General features: G+C 40.0%; 1 protein-coding gene across 11 annotated transcripts in view; it reads right to left on the bottom strand.

Annotated features, from left to right (window-relative positions):
* Smash (smallish) overlaps positions 1–16,306 on the bottom strand; it is a 243,138-nt gene that overhangs the window by 78,929 nt on the left and 147,903 nt on the right. Inside the window, exon 1 of one of the 11 annotated variants that reach the window (XM_076322700.1) lies at positions 431–694. The exons of 9 other annotated variants lie outside the window; for them this stretch is intronic. The gene's annotated coding sequence lies outside the window, so the exon portion shown is untranslated. Of the gene's footprint in view, positions 1–430; positions 695–16,306 lie in introns of those variants that run through there. One more of the 11 variants, XM_076322697.1, reaches the window with a different exon arrangement.

Below are 16,306 nucleotides of genomic sequence, written 5' to 3'. Positions count from 1 at the left end.
ACCGGTGCCGCGAGCGCGACTCGAGTTCCATCCTCAAAGGACGTTAATAAAATGAACAAGCCACGGCGGAAAGGGTAGAAGAAAATAAAGAGAAGCGAAAGAGACAAGCGCGGAAAGCCGAGGAAAGAGAACACAGAGGACAAGCCGTCAGGGGGAAAAGCGAGGAAAAGTAAAACCAACGCGTGGAAAGCAACGCCCGCGAGGAGGAAGGAAACCAGCCAAGAGGGAAGCGTACGAAGAGGAAGGAAATAGGACCAGGGGGGAAACTCGGGCTATTAATTATCCGAGTCGTTGGATGAGAGCCGATATACGCGCATAAGCGTCGACGTTACATAAGTTGTACGTGACTGGAAGGTATTGCACCTCGTGGCCCGAAGGTACCGAGGTCTCGAGTGTCGAGGTTTAAGTTCATCTGGGAGAATCTACCTACCGGACGGCGAATATGATCTCTCTCACGGAGCAACGCGGCCTTCTGAAGATTCCTGCCGCCTCGGTTGACCTTGAATCCATCGAAGAAGGTCAGATGTTGGTACTGGTAGCAGGCTGCAACTCGAGACCGTCGCGATTCCTATCGTCAATTCGGTTTTACGTCGTTCGTAACGCGATCTTTCAACGATCAACGTTCAGGCGCAGCGTTCCACGGGCTGGATGAACTTTATAAATTTGTAAAAAATAGTTTCTATTCTCCAAACAGCGCGAGATCAATTGCGGTAGAATGGACTGCGGTGGTGGCCATCTCTACGAGGATGAATCAAATTTTTCTAGACTGTGACTGTGTTCCACAGGTGACGAAAATGTCGCGCATGAGTCTGTCTTTCTGTAGAAATAAACGTTGTTTGGAAGTAGCTACGTGTGAGCTACGAAAACGCGAACCGTGTTGTTTTCTCATTCATCGACACTTGCAAAAAGTGACTTGTTCTCTTCTCTCTCGGGTCTCCGTTCTCTTTTGAACTGTTTCAAGGCAATACTTTGCGGAAAAGAGGCAGTGACACCTGGACAGAACGAGGAATGGAATTTATTGCTTCAGAGCTGAAGATATATTGAGCGTACTGTCTAAACGAATCTACTGCTATTATTATTATTATGCGCGAGAGGTATTTCACTTTTGAATATTAAATGTACGTATGCGAGAGTAGCCACATATTCCCTAAATTCAGTGTTTCGTGGATCAACCAGACAATAGGATTATTCAGTTCGCTAAATGATCCTAATCAAGTGTCGCGAAGCACGGTACACGATGCAGAATATTTATAAAATTCTAAAGTTCGTAATTTTCTCCGAACACTCGTATCGTGCCAGGAACCACTCGTTCTTTATGATCGGGAAACGAATTTTCCATCGATTCGAATCCAGCCTGGTCAAAGTTCTATTTCGTGAATTCGTCGCGCGACATTGCAGAGACAGTGAAAGGTAAAGCGATAAAGTAAATCAGCGTGGACACGAAACCGAGGAACAGGAATATACTTTACAATCTATTCTTCCCACGAGAGGAACGCACGCCTTGTAATACTTGATAATGATCCGACAGGGATCCAAGTAATAATGGTAATAGCACCGCAGAATGACAGAGATAATGACGATGTAATGTGAATGTTAATGCATTCCGTGGGCGGACGTCGTAAAATTGGACGCAAAGGTAACAAAGGGGATCTTTTCGCCGAGAGGGCTCAAATTATAACATCACTTTCGCATAAAACTCGCCTCGGGAGATTACGCTCTCAATCTCGCAATCCCTCGAATCATTTTATCGCACAAATCACCGGTCTTCGAGAAAGCTGAGAATCTTTATAGGCATAATCAACCTTTAGAATGGCTCGTTTAACTGAAATCACTGCGACTGAGGAGTAGTGGATTAATGCAATTACCGGGGATGGGAACGTGTACACTGCAAGTAGATTCGACTCGACGGGATAACTTCGAACCCCTACGAACGCATGAACGAACGAAAGCGATACTTTCGAGACGACTGGAAGGTAGACTAGATACCAGATGGGCTCCAACTTTCTAGGAGTACCACGAAAATCGAAAGCCGTACTTCCAAGTAAAACTCCATCCCGACCGAGTAACTCTTCCACTTTTTACGCGTGTCTCGTCGGTAATAACAAACTGGAGATGATTGCACGGCGATTGTCTTCTGTTTCTTCTTGTAAAATTCAAACGAGATTCTGGAGCATTTTGAATTCCTCGAGCTCTGCTTTCAAATAGTTCGATTCTTTCGGAGAATATCGAAGTACTTGTAGTTGAGAATTGGAGATAATATTGGAACACGATCTTCCATTGGTGTTGTCTAGGTACACCGACACAATTCTATTCTGTCATCTTGTTTCAAGTAAACAAGATGCATCCAAGATGCAACAACTTGTGCATCCAAAATTGCACGAATCTTGATTTCTGCATTTCAGGTTTCATAATCGTAACTGAATATTTAAAGTACACTTTTGTACTCTGTCGATACTTGGTTTTAGAGTTTCGAAAAAAATTCGTTGGTATATAGCAACTATAAGAAATATAGTAGTGGAATATTGTGAAATGCAATTTTGTTATTGAAATTGACTTCGATTTGCGAATAATTGTCGGATTTGATCCCATCCGTAGCAATTACTCCCGTACTCGACACCCTCTCGATGTTAATGTTGAATAATTTGGGACGATTTGTTACAAAAGTCTGGACGAACGCGCCCATAACTCTCTGTCGAGGATCCGTAAATACATGCATATATCTGCTTCATCAAAACTGCACCTGACACCATTCATGACGCCGAAATATAAAGCTGCAATGGAGCTACTTTGTAAAGTAAATACCCCTTAATCAATGTTCCATTGCTCGTTCTTATATTAAAATTCACCAATACGTATCGTTAAGCTGTACCTTCTGCCAATCAAAAATACTTCGAGTCACGGGAAATGGTATTCGAATGGTATAATTGTTACGAATATCAGAGTTTAGACCGATATTACTCCGTAGAATTAATTGTTCGTAATGAAAATATTTCTAAAATGGTAGCAAAGTTTTGAATATGAATCGAAATTCCAATAAAATTCGTCAAATTTGAATCGATCGAGTAAACCAAACCCACGAGTCGTGAACATAGACTATCTCGAAATTAGCACGTGTTACTAGATTTTTATTAAAAGTACCCAAAGACCTCGTTCGTATTAAATAGCCAAAATGTGATAAAATAACTCCTTCGTAATTTTCCTATCAATCGGTTCTCGACACTTCAACCATCCTCTTCGAGAATTCTTCTGAACGAGCATTGTCCAAAATTGAAGAAATTCAATTCCAATTGAAGTACAATCGATCTAAGAACCAACGACAGGCGCACGATCGTACAGTGTTCGAACACCTCGCGTTCTTGCAGTTGGTTAGAAAAACTCATCTATCCGCTGCACAAAGTTACATAAATTCGCTCAACGATCGGAACACAACTCAGCGAGAGCAAGAAAATAACAAGAACGGTCGTCGAATATATTTCCTATCGCCATTTTTGTAGCTGGAAACGCTTCGTAAGTGCAATGTTGCATCGTGGAGACCTGTTGGTAGTCTATTACTCGGGTCGGAGAGAACGCGAGAGGTTAATTGTCCTTATTGAAAGACTCGGGGAGCTATCGACACACCCAGAGTACCGGCAAGAAAATGACATTTTCCAGTGTCATCCTAAATCTCTCGTCTTTAAAAAGTCCAAGCGGAAACGAAGCACGGTTCAACTATGCGCTCCCGATCGGAAGGACCGGATTAACGGAACATCGAGCTCGTTAAACTCGTTGCAGCGTGGTTCACGCTCCACGTGTGATCGTTAAAATCTTCCAACTTTTTTGCCATTTCGTCAGCCGTCTGCAGTCGTACTTTCTCGCTCGACGGGGCGCCATCGTTCGCCTCGTTTACAGCCGCACGTGTATCAGCGACCGATACAGGGACACGAGTAAATCACGCTGCAACGGGTGCAGCAAAGCCTGGATTCCTTCGTGCAAATGGACCAGTGGAAAATGGGCCGGAGGAGCGAGCACCGAGCATAATTAATGCGACTCCTTCGAACGTCGTACGCGTTCGACACGTGTGCCGGTAAACGGGAATATTACGGCGAGACATTTGAACTTTTCAAACTTACTGCCCGTTTGTGCATTGTTGTCGGGTCAAGGAGATCTTCCAACGAAATTTCGCGGTATTATTTTCCTATTCTTTGTCGCGGTGTTTCGATATGCAAGTTCGTAGAGACAAACTTGGAACGACTAAGGTGGAATAAATCGTCTTCGATCGATTTCTATGTACTTTACGAACTGTCAACGACACGTTTGCATGGATTTTCCAGTAGGACGAGAGCGACTTTCTTTATTCCTTTTGTTTCGACTTTAAAATTTGAAGAGAAAAATTTAGAACACACAGATATTAATAGAGTAGACTAACTAGGTGAAATAAATCTCCTTTAGCCGATTTCTATATTTTACAAACCTATATTTACAAAAACTGACATTTTTGCACGAATCTTCGAATAGGTTAAGAGAGAAAAGAGATCGATCGTAACATAATCGATTTGTTCCCTTTCTGCTTTTCTCTGATCTCGATCGTAGATTAGACCTTGAATAAAGATAATCGAGCAAAGATTAATACGAATTTGGAATCGTTACCAAAGGTTGTAAAATACATTAACTTCATCTATCAAGTACTAAACATTAAACGATTTTAAGAAAAATTCCACTTCTATTAATGGAATCTTTGATATTTATGTTGCTCCGTTGGAAATAGCCTACAGATAGAATTTAAGAAGGGGCGTATAATTACACCGCTTCGGAATTGAGAAAGGTTGCAAGGTGCTGATAAGCACGCACGATAATGCTACCTCGAAGAATTATAATTATCCAAGAATTGAAGTAAAATTTGCAAACGCACCGTACGAACGACACCCGAGTAATTATCGAACTATGCGCAACTTTCGAGCGATACTTCGTCTCGAATTTTTAGTTCAGCATCCTATAGTCAAAGTGCTTCCATTCGTTTAAATATAATCGGTATAATGGAACGTTGGTAGTTATTGAACAAGGTGCACGAATTAATTATCATATATATAACGAATGGGTAATTTTCACGAGATAAACACTCTATCGCGAGAAAAAGGTCCACCGCACCCAGTTTACAACGAATGGCAATAAAACAGCATTCGTACATTAGCATAGGTAATGCGAATTCTTACGCGATACGTTACGTAAAAGTCAGAATGGATTGCGGAGGGTTAAAATGATCGAACGTTCGAACGAATTTAATTTTCTTTTCCTTTTTTTTTTTTTAATCGCGGAACAATTTCAAAGCTGTTACCTTCACTTCCAAGTTATGAACGATTGCACAGTTTCGCTATTCAACGTGGAATTTAAAATACAGAAACGCATGACGAATGGACTTCAAAGTTCCAGACTAAATTACTTTTGCCCGTGTCGCTGGCCCCGAGATTTACCAAAGCTTCCATGTAATCGAACGCGTTTCCTATTACCCACTACTGCATAGTGTCCGTTATTCATCGCGGTGTACAGTACGCGGCATTAACTGTCGCATATGTCACTTGTTCGTTTTAATATGCGCGCGTCGCGGCCTGATAAGGACACTTTCATAAATCACACGGCAATAAACTCGCGGCCAATATAAATTCCATCGTAAACGATCGAAACGAAGCTCGATTCGCGTTGACGCTCTCCTCGACGTGTGCCGCAATGTTATTTTAATCGCGACCGCGGTACCAATATTCTCTTACCGTCGTCGATTTCTAACAAACTCCACGCGTTACGATCATACGCCGAGGAAAGAAATCTAGAAACTGTTTACAATTAGAAAAGGATTAGAAACGGAACGACGAGGAAGTTACACGAGTTGTAACAACGCCACGCCGACGATCAAGATGTGGAGCGTTTTTTTAAATTAATTACCGACACGAACAGGTATTTATCGATCGAGGTAACACTTTTGTCAATTAATTTAAAACGTGAAATAAAAGAACACCTATTCCAGAAACTACGCTCGGCGTGTTATTATCGATCACCGAATTTTTCATCGTTACCAACCCGGTGAAACGCATTTGCGCTCGCTAAGGTGAAACACAATTTCTATGGATCGATAATTCATCCAATTCCAATGTTTTCGATTTCTTGACCTCTCGGTTTAGAATTTCAAGGAATAAAAAGAATCTTCACTTTCTCCTAATTCTCTACGTAGCATTACCAACGAGACAAAGATCGCGAGGATCTGATCTTTTAAACTTTCTAAAATATCGGTTATCTATTCCGATAATTTATCGTACGCGAAAATGATTGTTCCTCGGCGTACAGTGATACTTTAATAAATCATCGAGGACTGGACAAAGGAGCTCCGGTGAAAATCGCACTGCGTGCGATCTGTACTTAATTGCTTCTAATAACCGAATGTTATTAGAGTCGGGAACGCGCGCTGTAGAATCGATTGGTAAGAGAGACGCGATTTTTACCGGAAGAGAACGTAACCCAACACCGCCAATTACCGGTGGCTAAACCGTCCACCGAAATTTTAACGCCGAGGGAGAAAATATTGGTAAATTAATAGGGGACAACGACAGATACGGAGATACTTGTGTCCACGGAAGGTGCGAAGAGTGGACCGTTCGTTTCTAGCACCACGGAAGACAGCAACTAATTGCTCGACGTTGTCGGTACGCGTGTACGTGACGCACGTGCTTAAAGGGTTTCTGGTTACTAAGTGATTTACGGTCCTTGATAGTGTCACGGGAAAGCTTCGTCTGTATTTTTTGGTTCATTCAGGGCAGTCGTTTCCTGCAATCGCTCGATCGCTGTAGTTAACCCTCGCGCACACGGTGGACCGTGTGCAGCCTGGGCTTTTATTACGACAAAAAGTAAATTAAATAGTCGTGCACATCGCGTCGCGAGAAACATAAATTCGTTTGTCCTTCAACGTGTCAGCCCTTGTGGTGGATTCCCCCACAGGAAAAGTTCTCGTTAATTGCACTCTAAAGAACAAGTGCAACGATGCGAGTGCAACGATGCGAGTGCAACGATGCGAGTGCAATGATGCGAGTGCAACGATGTTGGAAAATGTAATGGCTACGGTTGAATTTTACGTACAAATATAAATCGTAATGCGTGATCTTTTAAAATAATAGTTTGCAAATTTATATAGAAATGTCAGATGGAACTAATCCTCTAGAAAAATTATACTTTGCCAATTTATATAGAAATGTCAGACGGAACTAATCCTCTGCAAACATTATATTTTGCAAATTTATATACAAAAATCAGACGGAACTGATCCTTTACAAAAATTATATTTTGCAAATTTATATATAAATGTCAGATGGAACTGATCCTCTACAAAAATTATATTTTGCAAATTTATATAGAAATGTCAAATGGAACTAATCATTTAGAAAAATTGTATTTTGCAAATTTATATAGAAATGTCAAATGGAACTGATCCTCTACAAAAATTATATTTTGCAAATTTATATAGAAATATCAGACGGAACTGATCCTCTCCAAAAATTATATTTTTCAAAGTTCGAAAAGAAGCTCCTTTGCAAGTTATTTCGTTTGGAGAAAGTTTCGTTCAAGTGAACAAAGAATTTATTCTTAGGGAAAAGAAGAATATTTCGGGTAGAAGTCTTCAGTTTTATGGTTCGGAGAGTAGGTTGTAGTTTCAAGTTCACTCGGAGATAACTTCTTCTTTTTTTAAATTTATAATCATTTAGTTTGTTCGTTCACCCTTTGATAGAGACTTTTAAGGCGAGCACGACCAACTACGGCTCAAGGTCGTTCAAGGTCAACGAAGGTCAGTCACGAAGCGAGGTAATTGAGTTTCAATCGAGTTAGGTAATTTGCTCGTTCGCGTACACTCGACTAATTTCAGCGTTCAAAATGAAGGTCTTGAATACCAATACACGCTCCGAAGCGAGTTGACGCGAGAAGTAGCCCTACTCGCTGAACCGTGAACGATTTTAAACATCGTTGAAACGTGCGTTGTTTCCGAAAGAGCGAAATTTTGCATTCCAACGAGTTGTGCAAATATCTCCGCGACGGAAATTCGCAAAGGACGTATCAGAAACGTCAGAAGTAGTTACTTCGATTCCAATTGAATCACCGACATTACAAATACGCGTTCCAGACGTCGAAAAACGTAATACGAAATTTTCGATTGAAAATTGAACCACGCGCGGCACGAGTTCAAGTGAATTTTATCGCACCGTCGTGCATCGCTCATTTCTCCTGTCATCAACGACGTCATTATTCGTTTCTCCTTTGATCAACGACCGCAATCACATAAAATTATCGGGATCCTCGACTTTCTTCGCAGTTTTCCACTTGATGTATCATCGTGCAAAAACATACCGATCTTCCCATGGTAACCATCGAAGAAAGTGCAATCCAGGGATTCCAGGCTCTTCTTGCCGCGCAAACAAATTAATACGAGACTGTCAACCGGGAGATACCAGACGTCAAAGCTGGACAGCTTATTCGGCCCGTAGGATCGAATTAATTATTCGTCGTTGATGCGACGGACGTCGCGACAAATGTGGTTGTAAATTAAAAAAAAAGAAAAAGAAAAGAAGAATTCAGCAACGGACACGTACGGTACTGCTCTGTGCTTAATGAATTCTACGATGACAGCGAAAGTCCGGTATACTATGTAATCCCAAACTTAATCTCTCGATCTATCTCCTCATCGATCACGTAGCCGTGAACGTACTTACACGCGGGCTGGCTTCTGGCGTATTCGACGTGAAAGTCGACCATTGTTCCGGTTGTTACGGTGGTCGCGCGAATTTCCGAACGATTCGCGGATGGAAATATCACCGCTGCGTTGAGCCACGATTAATCCCCGAATATCAATTAGCCAGCGCGTTCGAAACGCGCGGTGGCACGAAAAGGACTCGTTGAACCAACGCCAGATTAATCTTACGTAATGGCGGAACGAGCGTGTTTCCGCGTGTTTCCCGCGTTTTCGCTCTCGTGGATCAATGTCGCGGCGCGGTGACGAGAAATCATCGAAATCGTTCGCTTTCCACCCGTGTCCAACGCGCGCCTGACCCACGCTGAGAACGATCCCGGCTTCCCACGATAATCAGCTACCGAGGAAAGTGCAAACCGTGGAGAAGTCGCGCGTTTACGGTGGAAGAAGAGAGGGGCTAGAGGATAAGAAGAAACACAATTTCATTGGGTAGCACCGCCGCGATCTTTGATCGATCGAGTGGAAAAGCGACCTACGGCCGCGCGAGACCAACGATCCACGGTGGCACGAATCGCGAAAAATCATCGCGCTGACTATCCGGGCTTTTTTGTTCATTCTTGCCCTTGGAATTTACTCTCAAGGTTGAAGTTTCGTTTGGAGTTGGATCATCTTCTCTGTATGGGAGAGGGAGGGGGTCGGTGATTATTAAATGGAGTAAAATTAATAATATTGGGTCATTTCGGTTTTTTTTTTTGGTGAAAATGAAACACGATTTTTTTAGAGCGTGTTAATATTTTATTCTGTTATGTCTTCTTCGTTTTGGAAAACGAAATTACTATTCGAACAACCCAATATCTTTGTTTGGGGAATGGAGAGGGTGTAAAATGAACACTTTTACAGAGAAGGGGGTTACTGTTGAAAGAATTTCAAAATTTATTCATCTTGTTCCACGTTCCACTAGTATAGTATTTAAATTTGAAAAAAAAACCTGAAAGTCGAGATGATATTTTACTTCTACGTTCGAATATTAAATTTCATTCGATATCGATATACGTTTCATAGATCTATGCTTTCGTTTTCTATCGAAAATAGATACTTGCCACGACCTTTGTATTTTTCTATTTCGCTCGGGGATAGTTAATTCGATCAATTCTGTAACCGTTTCTTTCTTTTCTATTTCTTCTACGTATTCAAACGATACGTTTTCTATCAACGCTTAACACACTAAACAGATACTTTTCTCGTCCCCTGTACTTCGAACGTGTTACTATCTACCTCGAACCACATACAAATTTAGAAGAGCGAATTAATTCACGAGTAACATCGATTGTCTATTTTGATAAATATCCATGAATATTATAACCAAAAACATCGTTACCGAACGATTTGAAAAACTAGTTTCAAACAAGTCAAACGGTCCCATTTGATGGTTTCACTGTTAATTTCACAAATTCTGTGTCCGTTTCGTTTCCCTTGTTTCCGACTTGTAATTTCCGCGTGTCTAATAGGCACCACGGAGGCGTAGATTTATCGCGCGCGGCTCGAAAGTTTAATTCGTTCCCGCGTATTCGGACCACCGAGACCTATACGCGATGGGAACGCGAACGTGTCGCGATTCTTTTTCGGAAACGTCCGAGAGCGATACGCGCCGATTAAAGTGTGTCACTTGCACTTGCCGCGCGCGAACGAGAGAAAACCTGCACCACCGATGCCGATCCACGGGCGGAAGTGGGTCGAGAAGAAATAGCCACGATGCGTGCGGATCCGCGCGAACGAAACGCCGAGAGCCGGCTCCGATCGAGGTAGAAATTTTCATCGCGTCGTTTATATCGGTGTCAAGACGCTCGCGGTATGTACCACGGGATCTCGGTTCGTTCGTCCCTGTTTTCTCCGACGATTTTTACGCACGTTATCGCAATTATCCCGCATCCGAGGAAACGATTCGGCGGGTTACGCTCGAATTTGTCCGCGAGGAGGATGTTTCGTTTCGTTTCGAAACGTGGAAATCGGTGAACGTGAACGCCCAGAACTTGGTAAATTATTTTTGTGGAATATTTCTCGAGTTAACTGGAGAAGCTTGTTCCTTTGAAACGTCACTAAACGTAAGAAATTAGTTTCGAGAGAGGACAAACTTTGAGAAATAATTTCTCCGGAATATTATTTCTGGTCCTAATCGGAGAAGCTTATTTCTTTAAAATGTCGTGTGTTTCTAAACGTAAGAAATTGGCTTCGAGAGAGGACAAACTTTGAGAAATAATTTCTCAGGAATATTATTTCTGGTCCTAATCGGAGAAATTATTTCTTTAAAATGTAATGTGTTCCTAAACGTAAGAAATTGGCTTCGAGAGAGGACAAACTTTGAGAAATAATTTCTCTGGAATATTATTTCGGGTCCTAATCGGAGAAATTATTTCTTTAAAATGTAGTGTGTACCTAAACGTAAGAAATCGGCTTCGCGAGAGGACAAACTTTGATAAATAATTTCACAGGAATATTATTTCTGGTCCTAATCGGAGAAGCTTATTTCTTTAAAATGTCGTGTGTCCCTAAACGTAAGAAATCGGCCAAACCTTGATAAATAATTTCTCTGGAATATTATTTCTGGCGCTAATCGGAGAAGCTTATTCGTTGAAACGTTGTATGTCACTAAACGTAAGAAATTAACGTCAGTTTCTGGATATTTTATACGTTTTTAAGATTATTATTAATCGTTACATATTCGTTCGTTAATATCGTATCATAGGGTGGTGATGTTTCAGTAGAACTTTCCATGTTCGTATGTTTGTACGATTATTCCAATATGGCTGTTACGACAGAAGATCTTTTAATATTTAAAGAAATTGTCGATTCTCTTTGTTGGTGTTTGAATGAATTAATATAGAAAGAGCAATTGTTCTATTGTTCGAACAGTGTCTTTTTTATTAGTTCGTATGAGGGAGAATCTACTGTAATTCAATGTCGCAAAACCTGTTTTGAATTTTTGCGAAAAGACGATTATTGGGAATTTTTATGCAATTTGGAGGTGTGAAGGTAAAACGACGACTGTTCTATGTATTTTTTCTAGTTTGATCGTGATATAAACTTGAAACGAAAATACTTAAAGCAAAAGTGATATATTTAATTATCAAATAATGGTAACAAGCATTGGTTCTTAACTTATTTTATATTATTCATAGAGAACATATGACGCTTGTATACCGATTTAGTTAACGTATACAACACAATTCTCGATGATTATTCAACGAACGTTCACGCGTATAAATAATAATGAACTTCTTTTCACCGATGAAACGTCCATTTCACAAAAACTGCGCAAAAAAAAAAGCTTTCAAAGAATATTGACAAATTTCTCCGCAAAATAGACCAAAAATGCAAAGTAGTAATATACACGTTTCATACGTAATGGAAAGATAATAAACAGTTACGCAACAAGATTGGAAACTCTAATTTAAAAGAAAGCTGTTCAAATTTTTCAAAATAATTATACGAGCCGGTTGTGCAATTGTGCAAATTTTCAACGGCGTCTGGTTGTATACCGTAGATTCGCTGCAAAATTTGAATAACGCACACATCGTTTCGTTAATAATGTTACGAGGTGAACAGAAACCTTCGAACTGCTTGCTTTCATATTTTGGAACGGAGAAGTATAATCTTTAAAAGATTTAAACGAATATAGTTAACAAATTCCAAGATTTCTATAGATTAACGAAAAGTTCCAAAATGATAACAAATATATCGTAAACGAATATAGTTGACAAATTCCAAGATTTCTGTAGATTAACGTATATATAACAATAGTTTCAAGATTGTCACAAATATATCCTAAACGAATATAGTTAACACATTCCAAGATTTCTATAGATTAACGCGAAGTTCCAAAATGATAACAAACATATCGTAAACGAATATAGTTAAGAAATTCCAAGATTTCTATATATTAACGCAAAATCCCAGAATGATAACAAATATATCGTAAACGAATATAGTTAACAAATTCCAAGATTTCTACAGATTAACGCAATGTCCCAAAATTAAAATAAATAATATCGTATCGTTCGTTGCTTTAGGAATCGAACGCAGACATCGAGATAAAATACGTAGTAGACCAATACTGCGTTCGAATATTACGCTTCTTAACGACCTATTCTTTTTTCGCCTTTTAGGAATCTTGATCGCCTTCTGTTTTATGATTCGCTAATTCCCGCCGTACTTGAGACTAATTGCGTTTTACGTATCTGCATAACGCGCATATGCATCGTATGCAGCGCAAATCACGGTCGCGGTTCGAAATATAAATAATCGACGATCGCGTTACGGGCCTTGGAATTGCCCGATTCGGTGGTAGCGGATTTTCCGAGACAAGCTTCGAAATAATCCTCTCCCCGACGAATTCCGTTCGGTGAACAATAAACGCGACGAGAACAGAGGAGATATCGCGAGCGATATACTGTAACGAATACTTGACGAGAAAACGTTACTACGGTTGAACTCACAGGAATTTAAAGAAGCCGTTAATTTCCGTCGTCGTTGCTTTCAACGCGTCGAAACTTATTGAAATTTTTGCCCCGTTACGCGCTAGTCTCGCGACACAACGACACCACGTTACAAGAGGCGAGGAAAACGCAACGGTTTCACCGTCTGCGTTCCCCGCTTCGAACGCGTTCCAACTAAAAACGATTTACGAGCGCGCACGTCGCGCCGCGCACAGTGTTACGCTCCCTGTTGTTTTGTCAAAGCTGCGCGCGCACTTTCGCCCGGGACGATCGGTTTTCACGAGGAACGGGCATCGATTGTTAAAGCGTATCCCGCTTTTTAAACCGAAGCGCCACCTCAATTAGGAGAAACTCCGCTGTCGGACTTTCGAATTGCCTAGAAAATGAATTTTCTTTCCACGGTTGAAAAGATACTTACAGCCCGATCGTGAGTTCCACGATTCCATCGTTACACGCGAAGTGAAATTACACACTGTATCAATTAAACGCACGCCCCATTGTTTCCTGTAATTGGTCAATTGTCCCCGAGCGAAGTAACGCGACGATTGGGAATTTTTCTGGGGCTCCCGTACCGCGAACGTAATTAAGAAGGAGAAAGAAAAATCGTAGAAACTGGCGCGACGATTGCACGGTTCTTCTTTTTCTTTTTTTTTTTTTTTTTTCATTACCAACTGAGACTGTTGCAATTATTGGATCGTTGCGCGATCGGTAGGTTTCAAAGTCGTGGCGACACCGGGTCTTCTCCCTTTTCGCGATTCGTTCATTTTGGTTACTACGATGATTAACGTTAGAACTACCGACGGAGTATTACTATTTGTATCAGACCGTATTCTAGGTTGTTCAATAAGGTTTGTCGTTCGATAAAACTTACTGAAGAGTACTAGGTTGTTCCATAAATTTCGTTGTTCGATAAAACTTATTAAACAGTATAGTAGTAGGTTGCTCGGTAAGTTTTATCAAACGACAATAAGTTTTATTGAGCAACCTAGTACTGTACTGTTTAATAAGTTTTATCGAACGACAAAACTTATCGAACAACCTAGTACTCTACTGTTTAATAAGTTTTATCGAACGACAATAAGTTTTATTGAGCAACCTAGTACTGTACTGTTTAATAAGTTTTATCGAACGACAAAACTTATTCAACAACCTAGTACCTTCGAAGTTACACGGGGAAAGACGAATTAATTTACGAGTACCATCAGTTGTCTATTTTAATAATTGTCCACGAATATTGTAGGCAAAAATACCGTTAATAACTGAGGAATTTTAAAAAGAAGTTTCAAACATGTAAAATTGACCCCTTTGGTAATTCTAACGTTAACGTTCTCTTACGATGGAGTACGTTCTCCATCGTAACTCTTTACGGTGAAGTGAGTCGTTACGCGATTTTGTGTATCGACTCGCGACACTCGTTTCCCTCGTTTCGATATTAGTCGAATAAGACGGTTCGATTAAGTGCACTCAACGCAGTAACACGATTGCTGGACGAACGAGCGAAAGTGACTAAAATAATGGAAAGTGGAACGAGAAGGGGAATGCAAATTTTAGAGCGGAGATTTTTAAACGTATTTTCGTGATCAAATATTTGAGAAGAGAAACGGGTAGATGTGTTTTTTAAATCGACCATTGTAATGTAAACGAAACTTTGGAAATTTCTCGCAGTGTACTCCTTGTTTTCTGTACGACGACTTCGATTGTATTATAAACAAACAAATTTTATATTCAGGGACGTAATTGGAAAGCAAACACGGTTGATTGTCCTTGCACGTTAATTGTAAAATTAATTATCGAAGGTGAACGGAGAGAGTTGCTTGCCATATTGGCACGTTGCGTCGCTGTTTGCCATTTTGAAACGACTGTTCGCAGAATTTAAACAAGATAGTTACTTAATCGACTACGAGCTTGGAATCACGTCTTCTAAACGAACAATTTATCGAGACTCGAGAACGACAGGCACGAGGCAAAGACGTGATCAAACTTTTGTTATCGCGACAAAGCATTCTCGAATGTTTCAAGAAAGTAGCAAAATTATCAATCATGGTATATTTTCTATTCGATATAATTTCAAAATTGTGTTTACAAAATCTACCTATTTAAATAAACAGAGATCTATCAAGTCCTGGACAGATTAACCCTAGTGCGTTCTTGAGTCTTTTTCAATTCGTCACATCCTGGTAATATATTTCTTTTCTATAAAAAAAATTATCTATACGGATAAATCCAAATTATATTTGGATAACTGAGACTTATCCAAATATTTCGAGGGTGAATCAAGCAGAAGAAGAATCATGCTCAAACGCTATTTCAAGCGATCGAAACAATAAAGACTGAAGTAAACGAGGAAATGTAAATTCTGGAGTAGAAAGTTTTAAATATATTTTCCCAGCTGCGTCTAAACATTTAAAAACCGAGATACGATAATATTTTTCGAACCAACTATCGGGGAAATACTTGACGAGGTAGTGGTTATTTAATAATAATCTTGTCAAGATTTCCACGCTCTAGATTACAAACAGCATAAATCTTGCTTGTCACTTTCGAAATAATAATCGTGGTGGCGAAATTTTCACGTGACTCGTTCCGACCGAAGATTGTGATCAACAACCGAGTGCATAAAATTAGTTATTCGATAAGTTTCGTCGTTTTTCCATTGTAAAAGAATACTACGACACTTCGACTTTAAACAAGTGTAAACATGTGAACGATTCGACAGATCTGCACGAAACTTCACACATGTTCATCAAACAGTACTAACATCTTTGAAAAAATAAAATTTATTAAGATAAATAAATAAATATTTAATTGCCCAGTGCTGTAGACGTTGAAAATAAATCGCTTTACATTGATTTCGTTCATTTGCTATTTGAAGAAAATTTATGTACCGTTCGCGAATGGAGTAGTCTAAGAGACGAGTCGGTTGCTAATGAAAATTTATAATTGTATCTTGGTAAAAATACTACCAATGAATTGGCAAGATTTTCCCGATGAAAACGAATCCAAACACGACCCAGTTCGGATTATTTTCAATTAAACGCAATTCCAGTGGTGCTCAAACTGTGCACCGTTGTTTTTTCTACTTTTCGAGGGAAATGCCTACGAATCGAAGAAATTG

The sequence above is a fragment of the Ptiloglossa arizonensis genome, chromosome 10 (genome assembly GCF_051014685.1).
Source record: "Ptiloglossa arizonensis isolate GNS036 chromosome 10, iyPtiAriz1_principal, whole genome shotgun sequence".
NCBI classification, from domain to species: Eukaryota; Metazoa; Arthropoda; class Insecta; order Hymenoptera; family Colletidae; genus Ptiloglossa; species Ptiloglossa arizonensis.
This window is presented reverse-complemented; position numbering and strand designations above follow the sequence as displayed.